Raw genomic sequence first — 8,721 nt, 5'->3', positions numbered from 1 at the left:
GGAGGAGAGGTGAGCACTGGTGAGGCCCCACTACAAACTAAAGACAACAAGGAAGGCAAACAATGGGGAATAACTTAGCTTGAGCAGACACCAGAGGAGTAACGCCAACAGTACTCCAAGGGCACCAGAGAAGACGCTAGACGACTGCTAGTACTCCAAGACTGTACATAGAAGTATCACCTGCAATTGACTGGAGAAAACTGATGGTTTTTAACTCCCATGCAAGGGTGTGTCAATCAGCAACAGGAAGGAGGTCGCTCTTGGGTCTTAAAGGAAGAAGGATTAAGAAGGTGTCTGCAATGCCAAGCGCAATGACTGCCAGATCCAGAGCGACTGTCTATTACACCTGACACACCCGTGACAGTTATATGCCCCTCTCAAGTCAAGTTTGAAAAACCATTTAGCTTCAGATAATTGGTTAAACTTCTTAACTTCTTCTTTTAAAGAAATTTCATAACGAGATCTCTAAATACACCTTTCTCCACAGAGGCGTAACTGGAAGCGCTCCGGATACCAGAGGAATTGCTTTTTGAGCAAGTCGAATCAGCAGAAAGTAAGTTCCCTGTTTTTATAAAGAAAAAGTCTATGAAATTTCCTCCCTTAACACTTAATTCCTCCTTGGAGGTTTTTGTGAGGATGGTGGTTCATGAACTGTACTAACTTTCCATTAAAAGACCATATGACAATCTCACTGTCCCACAATGACGAGCATTGAGGGAATTGGCCAACATGAAACAAGTTGTGATAAAACCTGCCGATAAGGGCGGAAACATCGTTACATGGCCTGTTGAGCCCCATGAGAATGAAGCCTTCAAACAACTTAATGATACTGCATGTTATCAAAGGCTAACTTCTGATCCCACTGTTATCTCTCAGGAACAATTGTTTTCCCTCCTAGATGTGGCCCTTGAACAAGGATGTATTACTATAACTGTATGGGAGGGTCTTTGTACTTTACATCCTATCGTACCAACAATCTATTTCTTACCGAAAGTTCATAAGGACATACGCAACCCACGTGGTAGACCTATTGTGTCTGGTTGTGGTGGATTATGTGAGGCAGTCTGTAGGTTTCTTGATTTTTACTTGAAACCCTGTGTCCTTGAACTCCCCTCATATATAAAGGATTCGGGAAATGTCTTACAACGATTACAGGGAATCACCTTTGAACAGGATATGTATTTGATCAGTGGAGATGTCGAATTCTTATATACATGTACTGATCATCATCAAGATTTATTGGTAGCCAAATTCTTTTGACCAGTAAGGGCATTGATGTCAAATTACAGGAGTTGATTTTGGAATTATTGGAATTCGCACTGACCCATAATTATTTCACCTTTAAAGATCGTTATTATTTACAGCGCAGAGGTGTGGCAATGGGGGCGACTTGTTCGCCCTCATTTGCCAACCTCTTTATGAGTTTATGGGAACGGAACCATATGCTGCCGTACTTATTGGATTTATCTGATCCGTCTGTGATTAGCTGGATGCGTTTCATAGTCGATATCCTATTCATTTGGCAGGGCAATAGGACAGAATTGGATAGTTTTTTGACACACCTAAATACCAACGATTGGAATGTTAAGCTCACATTTAACATCACAAGGGATAAGATTGATTTCTTGGACTTACTAATCACCATTGATCAATGGGGTACTATACATAGTAGTATCTATCGAAAGAATACCAGTACTAATTCGATATTGCATGCCAAATCAGCACGTCCAGGGCATACAATTAGGGCAATCCCTAAGGGACAATTTATCAGAGCTCACCGTATTTGCAACTCTGATGATGAATTTGAGGCCCAAGCCAAAAACTTGGCATCGAGGTTTTGACGCCGAGGCTATGATATAACTGACATTAATCGTGGGTACCAACAGGCTAAAAGCATGGAACGGAGGACGCTTCTTAGCAGAAAGCCTCATAAAAAAGATGATTCTTGATTAAGAATCATTACTAACTATCATAGTAGATGGAAGAATATGTCAGCCATATTTAATCACTATTGGCCAATCCTAAAACGGGATCCAGAACTTACCAAATTGATTGAAAATCAACCTGTAATCACTGCTAGAAGGAGTAGAACCATTGGGGAAACTTTAACCCATAGTCACTATATTCCTCCTAAATCTACCTTCATCTTTAACTCTAAGGGACCAAAATGGGGTTCTCAATCCTGTGGAGACTGCAGTATTTGTAGATACATGACAAAGACTGATAACTTTTTGAACTCTGCTGGTTCCCGTACTTTCAAAATTGTCCATACTATTACTTGTAGGACAGCAGTCGTAGTATATCATCTTACCTGCCCTTCTGGGCTCATCTATATTGGGATTTGGATAATACCCAAAAGGATGAAATTGCGAAATTAAAGACATTACCTGCTCATTATCGTGATTACCATCCAACGGGACCTATTGAAATGCAAGTCCGAGGTATTCATGTAGTTCACTTAGGTGTACGTGGCGGTCACTTGATGAATAGGTTGGCACAAAGGGAGAGTCGTTGGATAACAACACTTAGAACCATGAAACCACATGGCCTCAATGATCAGTGGGGCTTCTCCAGTTATTTATAATGGAGGGATTGGAGCTTGTCTCTGAGTTGCTGCTTGTCTGCATGTACGTTTTCATCTCTATTTATATATCTGCATGTACTTATGTGTATATATGAATTTCTAATTATATATTGTAGTTTTGTTTTTATTTATGGGTAACCTTATTTGTTTATGATCAATTGATATTTGTTTATGGGGAATAAGGTGTGGATTAATATGGCTGTGTATATATCTTTTTTGGTACTGACATATATCTTTTTATACATACCTTTGCAGTTCCGTGGTGGCTGTTTTCTTATTATGTACATTTCCATGGATTTTTAGTCATATCCTTACCTTTCTTCTTGTACAAACTTTCTGTGATGACATCACTTCTTGAAGACCATCTACCTTATTTGATGTTTCTCTGGTCTTGTGCTGCCGCATTATATTATTAATTATGCATCTTTTATATCCTTTTGGATAACCGTATTATATGGATTCGGTATTAATGTGATTGTTTTTTGCATATGTTCTCAATACTTGATTGTTATTTTGCACTGGATTGATTGGCTTTATTGTGCAGTTTGATCACTCTATGCACTGGTATATGACCTGATCATGTTCTTCCATAATTTCAAACTTCTTTGCAGGGTATGGGATTGTGCGTGCATTATGTAGAATTACCTTATATTACTTGTCCCTTCGCTTGCCCTATAGCAACATGGCCTCTTGGATGTGTGCGCAGGTCCTCCCTTCCTCTGTGCCCGCACTTTCTGACGCGTGCCCGGCTTGTGATGTCATGGGCGGCGCGACCGCGTCTCCTTGTGACGTCACCGCTGGGTTCTTGGTGGACGCGCGGTCATGGTGGCGGAAGGTAATTATGCGCCCGATAATGAGCCTCTGACAGTCATTACCTTGCCTATCTATAGGATATATATATACATCACACTCTCCCCATTCATTATTACTCCCTGAGGAAGCGAGGTTGTGAAATGCGCGTTGGAGTGTGGTCATCCTGGCGCACGGTGCCCACGGCATGAATTTGGGGATGTTATGAATCGTCTGCTGTATTACTTTATGAACTGATATTCAATTAATTTTTGCACTATGTCACTTTACGTTTTAGCCACTCTATGTGCACTGCACTTTACTTATAAACTTTTGTGTGACAGGGTCTACCTTTGTGGATAATCTTTGTGGATAATGTGCATTATATCAGTTGATAATATTGGCATCATATCATTGTAGATCTGAATTTATCTGGACATTATACGTCATTTATGTACCATAGATAGTACTCCAGTTTTATAGCTTTTGTCACTTTATAAGTTTAATTATAGGAGGTACCTTCTCCTCATGATTTGGATGGATACTAATTTTCTATTTATCGTGCTGTGTGCGCTGTGCTTCTTTATTTTAATTGTTTGTGTTGTATGTTTTTAAATTGTGTTTTTGGTGTTCTGATTCAATAATTAAATTCATATCTTTTCACCTAAGATTCGACTATGGTTCTTGAGCAGTTTTTTGGTTCTAGGATTAAGAAGGTGTCTGCAATGCCAAGCGCAGTGACCTTCTACAACCAGATCTAGAGCAACTGTCTATTACACCTGACACACCCATGACTGTACCCCCCCTTCCACGAATGGCCTCCGTACACTCAGGACCTACCTCCTGAAAACTTGTCTGGGAGGGCAAACTTGGGTTCAAGCTGTACCGGCCTACCCGTGGAGACCCAACATTAGGGACCTGCAGCCACTGTTGCTTCTGCTGAACCTCATAGCAGAGGTCAGTCACCTCCAGAGAAAGCCTTTGCAGCTGCTCTGCCAGCTCTGCAACAGTATCCATGAACAAAAGGAGAAAGGAAAAAAAAGACACACCCGAAAAAAAAACCACACACAAATAAAACCTATCTTTTTCTATTTATGCATGGTCGGTGATAATGTCACGCAAAGTGTGGGAAAGACTAAGTGCAACACGAAGGGAAGAGGGGGAGGAAGCCCAAACACTAGGGGAGAGGAGGGGTGAGCACTGGTGAGGCCCCACTACAAACTAAAGACAACAAGGAAGACAAAGAAAGGGGATTAACTTAGCTTGAGCAGACACCAGAGGAGTAATGCCAACAGTCCTCCAAGGGCACCAGAGAAGACGCTAGCCGATTGCTAGTGCTCCAAGCCTGTACATAGAAGTATCACTGGCGATTGCCTGGAGAAAACTGAGGGTTTTTAATTCCCATGCAAGGGTGTGTCAATCAGCAGCAGGAAGGAGGTCACCGCTGGGACTTAAAGGAAGAAGGATTAAGAAGGTATCTGCAATGCCAAGCGCAATTACCTTCTACAGCCAGATCCAGAGTGACTGTCTATTACACCTGACACACCCGTGACAGTTATATGCCCCTCTCAAGTCAAGTTTGAAAAGCCATTTAGCTCCAGATAATTGGTTAAAAAGGTCAGGTATAAGGGGCAAAGGGTAAGGATTGAAAACTGTAATTTTATTAATCTCTCTAAAACTCAGGCAGGGATGCAACCCTCCATCTTATTTTTTAACAAAAAAAAACAATAACAGTGACTGGAGAGATGGATGGCTGTATACGACACATAGTCAGACTTTTTTGAATATATTCTTTCAAGGCCTCCCTCTTTGGAAGAGAAAGGTTAAACAAACGAGTTTTAGGCATTTTAGCTCTTGGCATGAAGTTGATAGCACAATCATATGACCTATGTGGCGAATGAACATAACACTCAGTCTCAGAAAAAATGTAACAGAAGTCCAGAATGAATTCTGGAAGGTGAGTCCTCACATTAGCCAAAGATCTTGACAGACAACTGTAAAAGCAAAAGTTACCCCATGACCCCATGATTCCCCCCCACCTCTAATCTCTTGAGTTTCCAAATTGATTACCGGATTGTGCTTAATTAACCATGGCATGCCTAACACTAACTTGACAGGTATAGAAAGAAAAACAATGAATGAAATGGATTCACTATGTAACACTCCTACCCAGGGGCGTACATAGAAATCATGGGGCCCCATAGCAGAAGCTCTAATTGGGCCCCCCCAAATAAATAAATATTTGTCTGTGTCACAGAAAAGCAGATCTCACAACTTTCCAGCCTTTACATAGTAATTTTCCTCCTGCTAAAGTCCTAGATCCCTCTTTCATTTCCCCATAAAGTATGATGCCAACAAAAGTGCCCCCCAAACACAGTATGATACCCCCATCGTGCATTTCTCCACATTAGCCTCCACATGCACAGTATAATGACCCTACAGTACCCCACTTCAACTCCCAAGGCAAAGTATGGTGACACCAACACAGTATGATCCCCCAACTGTGACCCCCACAGAGCCCTCCATACACTATAATGGGCTTACATACAGTATAATGGCCTGCACTAGCCCTCCAAACAGTATAATGGCCCCCCACATAGCCCTCAAAATATTATAATGGCCCCACATAGCCTTCCATATAGTATAATACGCCACTGATAATCCTCCATATAGTATAATGCGCCCCCATAATCCTCCATATAGTATAATGCTCCCCCCATAATCCTCCATATAGTATAATGAACTTCCCATGGTCCTCCATAGAATATAATTCACTCCCCACAGTCCTCCATACAGTACATTACACACCCCATAGGGTAAAATGCAGCCCCCATATAGTATAATGCACCCCACAGTCCTGCAGTATTATGGGCACCACGTACTCACTGATTTTTAAAATACCATATATTTTAAATAAGCCGACCCGAGTATAAGCCGAGGCCCCTAATTTTACTACAAAAAAACTGGAAAAACATATTGACTCGAGTGTAAGCCTAAGGTGGGATATGCAGCAGCTAATAGTAAATTTCCCAATCCTGGTACGTATGGCACCCCTCATTCCCCAATCGTGGTATGTGTGGCCTCCTCAATCCCCCAATCCTGGTATGTGTGGCCTTTTCAATCCCCCAATCCTGGTATGTGTGGCCTCCTCAGTCCCCCAATCCTGGTATGTGTGGCCTCCTCAATCCCCCAATCCTGGTATGTGTGGCCTCCTCAATCCCCCAATCCTGGTATGTGTGGCCTCCTCAATCCCCCAATCGTGGTATGTGTGGTCTCCTCAATCCCCCAATCCTGGTATGTGTGACCTCCTCAATCCCCCAATCCTGGTATGTGTGGCTTCCTCAATCCCCCAATCCTGGTATGCGTGGCCTCCTCAATTCCCCAATCCTGGTATGCGTGGCCTCCTCAATCCCCCAATCCTGGTATATATGGCCCCCGCATCCCCCAATCACTGCACACACAAAAAAAACAAAACACTAATACTCACCTTCCTTCCTCACCTCTCCTCCAGCGCTGCGTCCTGTTCTGCTGCAGCTCATGTCGGCATCTGAGCAATGCACATTCTCAGATCCTGAGGTGAGCTGCTGCTGCCGGCATATTCACTCCTCTCCATGCCAGGACTATGGGCGTGGAGAAGCGTGAATATGCATTCTCTTTAGTAGCAGGCACGGTCAGCAGGAGCTGCGACTCAGCGCTCCTCCGTGCCCACTACTAAAGAGAATGAATATTCCCTCTTCTCCACGCCCATGGGAGTGGAGAAGAGGGAATATTCATGTCCCTTTAGCAGCGGGCACACGTGATGTGCTCCGCTCCACCGCAACCCCTCTCCCCCCACCACTATCCACCCATACTCACCTATACAACTCGTCCCCACGCTGCTTGGGTCCCCCCGCTGCTTGGAGCCCCTCGGCTCACGGGCCCCCCACGGTCACGGGCCCCATAGCAGTGGTGTGCTCTGCCGCCATTGGCGGTACGCCACTGCTCCTACCTTCATACATACATTCTCGACCTTCATAGTAACGTGACTTTGTGAAAGAGGAGAGTTATCAATTGCCAAAACTTGATTGAGAAGGACGAGAGAAGATAAATCATAACCACAGTTTACAGTTAAATCATGATCAATTAGATTCAAAGCAAAACCTGAATCCACAAATGCAGGCATAAAAATAAAACCAGAATTTTGTCTCTCGTACAACCATCCAGTTTTTTCTTACAAGTATCTCTGGAGACTATCTCAGATTCTTGGAACCTGCATGTTTACATTTAAGAGTCTCCTTTTTTTTTAGAAATTCATTATTATATTTGAAACATTGAACCATAAACGTAACCAGAGTGAACACAGTATAGACAAAAAAGAGCAGATGCTCCGAGTTCTGTACCCCCTCTGGGATCTGTGCAAGCACCAATTTGCATGAGTTCACAAGTTTCAACTAATAGTGAGGAAGATGCCACTGAAGCGCCTTTACATGTGTCTCTATCTCATGGACGTCTATCTAAACGAACAACAAGTGTCATAGCTTCCTCCAGGGACTGTGGACAAGAACTGTAGACCAGCATATCCTTAATCTGATCCTAAAGTCCTTGACAGAACTGATTACTAGAGATGAGCGTTGTTCTACTTGAACTGTTCGCTAATCTCAAATTCGAGCTGTTTTGGGCGGTGTTCGAGCCGTTCGGCGAACACGAACGATTTGAGAAAAATTCGGCTGTTCGAGGTTATGTTCGATAACTGTTCGTGCACCAAAATCATAACTGGATTTTTTCTCAGTAATGATGAAAATTAATGTTAATACGCAGTTTGAGTGTACAGCGAGGTGGGGGGAGGGGCAGGGGATGGATCTCTGCAGGAACAATGAAGATCTCCATTTTTTTTTCTCTTTCCCGCATTTGCAGTGGGGAGGTGCAATCTGTCAGCCTATCAGCAGCGCACACACGGAGCGAAGTGCTTTTTTTCACACAAGCAAGGGCATGTGTCATTGGCAGTGTATGTCACATGTCCTTGCCCTATAAGACCAAGCCATTTTCCCCGTCGCCACCATTTTCTCACTGCTGCAGCTGCGTGTTAGACGGCACCGCTGTTGCTGTGTGCGCTATACCTTGTTAATTTCAAGCCAATTTTCGCACAAATCTACAGATAGCTTGGGAGTAGGGAATAGTTGTGATTGCAGTCCTTTTAAGGACTAGGTTACAGCATTTCCTACGACTTTTATCAGGCAGGTCTGTGCTCTTAAATAGATAGATTGTGGGAGTAAAGACTAATTGTAATTGCAGTCCTTTTCAGGACTAGGTTACATCAGTTCCTATCAGTTTTTGCCAGGCAGGTCTGTGCCAGTGCTGTGCAAGTTTTT

General features: G+C 43.1%; 1 long non-coding RNA gene across 1 annotated transcript in view; it reads left to right on the top strand.

The window, feature by feature from the left end:
• The first annotated feature begins 486 nt into the window (after positions 1 to 486).
• The window catches only part of LOC141271090 (uncharacterized), a 119,398-nt gene continuing 111,163 nt past the window's right edge, over positions 487 to 8,721 (top strand). Inside the window, exon 1 of the long non-coding RNA XR_012321824.1 lies at positions 487 to 553. This is a non-coding gene — a long non-coding RNA (uncharacterized lncRNA). The remainder of the gene's footprint in view (positions 554 to 8,721) is intronic.

The sequence above is a fragment of the Phyllobates terribilis genome, unplaced genomic scaffold (assembly GCF_046119375.1).
Source record: "Phyllobates terribilis strain yellow unplaced genomic scaffold, ASM4611937v1 Scaffold_5__5_contigs__length_657084704, whole genome shotgun sequence".
Classification (NCBI taxonomy): Eukaryota; Metazoa; Chordata; class Amphibia; order Anura; family Dendrobatidae; genus Phyllobates; species Phyllobates terribilis.
The sequence above is the reverse complement of the archived record's forward strand: the minus strand, read 5'-3'. Positions and strand labels throughout refer to the sequence as shown.